This window comes from Triticum dicoccoides, chromosome 2B (assembly GCF_002162155.2).
Source record: "Triticum dicoccoides isolate Atlit2015 ecotype Zavitan chromosome 2B, WEW_v2.0, whole genome shotgun sequence".
Classification (NCBI taxonomy): domain Eukaryota; kingdom Viridiplantae; phylum Streptophyta; class Magnoliopsida; order Poales; family Poaceae; genus Triticum; species Triticum dicoccoides.
In genome coordinates this window covers 80,724,220-80,730,610 of record NC_041383.1, presented here as the reverse complement: position 1 = coordinate 80,730,610, position 6,391 = coordinate 80,724,220, and positions in this window count along the sequence as shown.

Genomic DNA, 6,391 nt, shown 5'->3' with positions numbered 1-6,391 from the left:
CATCTTGAGCTTGAGGTATGCGTAATGCAGTACCGCATTGAATTTTGTGAATGTGGTTCGGCCGAGTAGTGCGTGATAGCCGCTACGAAACGGGACTATGTCGAAGATTAACTCCTCGCTTCGGAAGTTATCCGGGGATCCGAAGACCACTTCCAGTGTGACTGAGCCTGTCCAATGGGCCTCTACACCTGGTATGACGCCTTTAAAGGTCGTTTTTGTGGGTTTGATCCTTGAGGGGTCTATACCCATTTTGTGCACTGTGTCCTGATAGAGCAGGTTCAGGCTGCTGCCACCGTCCATAAGGACTCTAGTGAGGTGAAATCCATCGATGATTGGGTCTAGGACCAGTGCGGCAAATCCGCCATGGCGGATACTAGTGGGGTGGTCCCTGCGATCAAAAGTGATCGGACAGGAGGACCATGGGTTGAACTTTGGGGCGACTGGCTCCAACACATATACATCCCTGAGCGCACGCTTCCGCTCCCTCTTGGGGATGTGAGTTGCGCATGTCATGTTCACCGTCCGCACTTGTGGGGGGAACCTCTTCTGTCCTCCGGTGTTCGGTGGCCGGGGCTCCTCCTCGTCATCGCTATGCAGCCCCTTGTCCTTGTTTTCGGCATTTAACTTGCCGGCCTGCTTGAACACCCAACAATCTCTGTTGGTGCGGTTGGCTGGCTTTTCGGGGGTGACATGTATTTGACACGAGCGATCGAGTATGCGGTCCAAACTGGACGGTCCCGGAGTGCTTCTTTTGAATGGCTTTTTCCGTTGACCGGGTTTGGAGCCTCTGAATCCGGCATTAACTGCAGTATCTTTGGCGTTGTCATTGTTGATGCGGTGCTTGTGTTTGTTGCGACGTGACCTGCCATTGCTATCCTTGGCATCTGAAGTACTAGTGTTCTTTGATATGTTGTTGCTGCGAGCCAGCCAGCTGTCCTCTCCCGCGCAAAAGCGGGTCATGAGTGTTGTGAGGGCTGCCATAGATTTCGGCTTTTCCTGGCCAAGGTGCCGGGCGAGCCACTCGTCGCGGATGTTATGTTTAAAAGCTGCTAGGGCCTCTGCATCCGGACAGTCGACGATTTGATTTTTCTTGGTTAGGAACCATGTCCAGAATTGCATGGCCGATTCCTCTGGCTGCTGAATTATGTGGATCAAGTCATCGGTATCTGGTGGTCGCACATAAGTGCCCTGGAAGTTTTCGAGGAATGCGGCTTCCAGATCTTCCCAACAGCCAATGGATTCTGCTGGCAGGCTGTTGAGCCAATGTCGAGCTGGTCCTTTAAGTTTGAGTGGTAGGTATTTGATGGCGTGTAGATCATCACCACAGGCCATGTGGATGTGCAGGAGATAGTCCTCGATCCATACTGCAGGATTTGTTGTACCATCGTATGACTCGATATTTACGGGTTTGAAACCTTCTGGGATTTGATGATCCATTAGTTTGTCTGTGACGCATAGGGTGTCCGGCGCCTCTGTATTGGGCTATATCGCGATGCAGCTCAAATGAGTCTTGTCTGCTGTGTTCGGCCCGACCGGATTTGCTTTTACCATATCCGGCATGACGATTATTCTCTCGTGTAGTGGCGCGCCCCCGTGATCCGTAGATCTATCATGTGTGTTTCGCTTTGTCCTCCAATACGTCTCGCAGGTCTAGCGTATTTCCCTGTGCCTTGACATTTTTATTTGATTGGCGTCGGGGTGCGGGCTGAGCTTTTGGCTGAAATGCCTCTCTGTCACGGCCACGAGGTGGCTGATCAGCCACGTCATACGCTGGAGATGTATGTTTTAATGCTTCCTCCTCTAATCGGGGTAGCAACCTGCTCTTTGGGTAACTCTTGGAGGGGCGTTCGAGTTTATATTCCTCGGCCGGCAAGACTTCAGTCCATCTGTCAGCTAGCAAGTCTTTATCAGCTCTAAGCTGTTGTTGCTGAAGGAAATATGCCCTAGAGGCAATAATAAAGTTATTATTTATTTCCTTATTTCATGATAAATGTTTATTATTCATGCTAGAATTGTATTAACCGGAAACATAATACTTGTGTGAATACATAGACAAACAGAGTGTCACTAGTATGCCTCTACTTGACTAGCTCATTGATCAAAGATGGTTATGTTTCCTAGCCATAAACATGAGTTGTCATTTGATTAACGGGATCACATCATTAGGAGAATGATGTGATTGACTTGACCCATTCTGTTAGCTTAGCACCCGATCGTTTAGTATGTTGATATTGCTTTCTTCATGACTTATACATGTTCCTATGACTATGAGATTATGCAACTCCCGTTTACCGGGGGAACACTTTGTGTGCTACCAAACGTCACAACGTAACTGGGTGATTATAAAGGTGCTCTACAGGTGTCTCCGAAGGTACATGTTGGGTTGGTGTATTTCGAGATTAGGATTTGTCACTCCAGTTGTCGGAGAGGTATCTCTGGGCCCTCTCGGTAATGCACATCACTTAAGCCTTGTAAGCAATGCAACTAATGAGTTAGTTGCGAGATGATGTATTACGGAACGAGTAAAGAGACTTGCCGGTAACGAGATTGAACTAGGTATTGAGATACCGACGATCGAATCTCGGGCAAGTAACATACCGATGACAAAGGGAATAACGTATGTTGTTATGCGGTCTGACCGATAAAGATCTTCATAGAATATGCGGGAGAAAATATGAGCATCCAGGTTCCGCTATTGGTTATTGACCGGAGACGTGTCTCGGTCATGTCTACATTGTTCTCGAACCCGTAGGGTCCGCACGCTTAACGTTATGATGACAGTTTCATTATGAGTTTATATGTTTTGATGTACCGAAGGTTGTTTGGATTCCCGGATGTGATCACGGACATGGCGAGGAGTCTCGAAATGGTCGAGACATAAAGATTGATATATTGGAAGCCTATATTTGGATATCAGAATCGTTCCGGGTGAAATCAGGATTTTACCGGAGTACTAGGGGGTTACCGGAACCCCCCGGGGGTTAATGGGCCTACATGGGCCCTAAGGGAGAAGAGGAAGGCTGGCCAGGGCAGGCCGCGCGCCCCCTCCCCCCTAGTCCGAATAGAACAAGGAAGGGGTGGCGGCGCCCCCCTTTCCTCTTTCCCCTTCCCCTTTCCTTCTCCAACAAGGCAAGAGGGGGGAGTCCTACTCCCGGTGGGAGTAGGACTCATCCAGGCGCACCCCTAGGGGCCGGCCGCACCTCCCCCTCCCTCCTTTATATACGGGGGCAAGGGGGAACCCCAAGACACACAAGTTGATCTTCGTGATCGTTCCTTAGCCGTGTGCGGTGCCCCCTTCCACCATATTCCACCTCGGTCATATCGTAGCGGTGCTTAGGCGAAGCCCTGCGACGGTAGAACATCAAGATCGTCACCACGCCGTCGTGCTGACGGAACTCTTCCCCGACACTTTGCTGGATCGGAGTCCGGGGATCGTCATTGAGCTGAACGTGTGCTAGAACTCGGAGGTGCCGTAGTTTCGGTGCTTGATCGGTCGGGCTGTGAAGACGTATGACTACATCAACCACGTTGTTATAACGCTTCCGCTGTCAGTCTACGAGGGTACATAGACAACACTTCCCCTCTCGTTGCTATACATCACCATGATCTTACGTGTGCGTAGGAATTTTTTTGAAATTACTATGTTCCCCAACAGTTGCTTCTTCTTGAGGCTATTTGTCGTGGCCATAAGCCGGCGCTTGAAGCGCTCCTGTTCGACGGGATCCTCGGGCACGATGAATTTGTCATCATCAAGGCTTGCCTCATCTTCGGAGGGAGGCATGTAATTATCATCCTCTGCCTCTCCATCTGCCGCTCTCTTAGGAGGGCTGGCTTCTTCATCCTCCTGCTCTAAATCTTGCTGGAGGGGATTATCGTCGTCTTCGGCACTATCCGGAGTGCTATTATCTCCGATGCCGGTATCACCGCTTTTGCTTTGGTGAGACTTAGAGCGCCGCCGCTGTCGCCCGCGCTTAGGTTGCTTCTTGGAGGGGTCATCCTCCGCTGTCCCATCGTCATTTCCTTCTTTGGGTGTGTCCACCATATATATATATCATATGATGAGGTGGTTGTCCAGTGCCCTGTGGGCAATGGTTCCTGTTCGTCTCCTGCATCGTCGTCCATACCGTCGATGTCTTCGGAGTCGAAGTCAAGCATGTCGGTCAAATCATCGACAGTGGCTACTAAGTGGGCGCTGGGTGGGCGTCGAATTTCTTCGTCATCCGCATCCCAATCCTGTTGGACATAATCCGGCCAGGACTCTCTTGACAAGGAGAGAGACCTTAGTGAGTTCAGTATGTCGCTGAAGGGCGAGTGCTGAAAGATATTTGCGGCGGTGAACTCCATGATCGGCGCCCAATCGGATTCGATTGGCAGGGGCGCGGGTGGTTCGGCGTCCGGAGGTGAGTCCGGCAATTTGGAGTCGCGCGCCTCATGAAAAGTAAGGTTGGTATTTGCCTCGATCGCTATTGAGACTGTGGCCTCCGTGGCGGGGCCTAACCACCCGTCCATGGATGGCATGGTTGGCTCCGAATTGAGAGTCGGAGCGGCTGCGGGTGCGATCTCCTGGGCACTATCCGATGGCAGAGCTAGATCATGCTCATCGTGAACGTGCGGCGCACTCGGCAGGGGCTCGAATCCGTCGAATATCAAGTCTCCGCGGATGTCGGCCATGTAGTTCAAGATTCCAAACCTGGCCTAATGGCGAGGGGCGTAACTTTCAATCTGCTCCAGATGGCCAAGCGAATTGGCCCGCAATGCAAAGCCGCCGAATACAAAAATATGTCCGGGGAGAAAAGTCTCACCCTAGACTGCATCGCTATCGATGATCGAAGGAGCCATCAAGCCTAATGATGATGACACAGAGGAACTCTCAATGAAAGCACCAATGTCGGTGTCAAAACCGGCGGATCTCGGGTAGGGGGTCCCGAACTATGCATCTAGGCGGATGTTTTTACCCAGGTTCGGGCCCTCTCGATGGAGGTAAAACCCTACTCCTGCTTGATTGATCTTGATGATATGAGAATTACAAGAGTTGATCTACCACAAGACCAAAGAGGCTAAACCCTAGAAGCTTGCCTATGGTATGATTGTTGTTGGTCCTACGGACTAAACCCTCCGGTTTATATAGACACCGGAGGGGGCTAGGGTTACACAGAGTCGGTTACAATGGGAGGAGTTCTTCGTGTCCATATCGCCAAGCTTGCCTTCCACGCCAAGGAGAGGCCCATCCAGACACGGGACGAAGTCTTCAATCTTGTATCTTCATAGTCCAACAGTCCGGCCAAAGGATATAGTCCGACTGGCCAGATACCCCCTAATCCAAGACTCCCTCAACGGGTGAACAAAAAAATTGCGACTTGACGTGTTATGTTAAAAAAAGAGGCAAACCATGTGGGGCATACCTTAGAGGCAAGGCTCTATACACTGGAGTACTTATGATGTGTCCCGTCAAGTCGCAGAACAAGGAGAAACTTGCTTAGTACGCCGTCTCCCCCTCCCACGGGCACGGTGGCTCGCAAGATGAGGTGAAGCTTGCTCCACCTTACGCCCGCTCCCTCGCCCATGCGCGCGGTGGCTCACAGGACGAGGAGAAAAATTTACTACTCCCTTCGTTTACTCCTCGTCCCTACTACCTTGGTTATAGAGATTATATCGTATTGTTTGGAATATATATGTCCTTTAGTAGATTTCAATATGAACTACTAGTACATACTCCAAACACTGATGTATATAGATGTATTTTAGAGTGTAGATTCACTCATTTTGCTCCGTATGTAGCACTCTCCCTCGCCCCTCGACCCTCCCCCACGTGGTGGACGTGCAGCAATTCATTCGGTCTCATATAGCCAGAACGATATATATTGCACTACCATTATTGCTCGACTTCCCGAAGAGGCGAAGAGCCAATCGCAAGGTTAATATTTTTGGAGATGCCAAGCGCAAGGTTATAGGAGAACTAGTAGTAGGTGCCGCGTCATTTATAAATAAAGTTTTTTTTCTTCAGTGGCACGTACGCAATATGATAGGTTCATATGGAGAGAAAAGGAAACCGCTCCACTATATACATAGTCAGGACGGGCCATCCTACACGGTTTCTTGTTGGGGTTGCTCTCTTCACACTCTCTCGCACAAAACAACTGTGGCCACATCTCTAACATCTCGGCGGATCACGTCCGCTTGGGGAGTGGATGCTTAGTGTAGGTGCGGTGGCCATCACCGACGGCGAAAACCAATTGTCGGCACGTCCCGACCAGGGGTCCCCGCCGTTCTCTCTCACAAAGCAGGTGAGGTTGTCTTCGTACCTTGCTCACTGCCGCGACGTGGGCAGTTGCCGCCTCCCGCCGCCCTCCTCAAGGTTGAGCTACGTCCCTCAGGTACAACTCCCTTTACA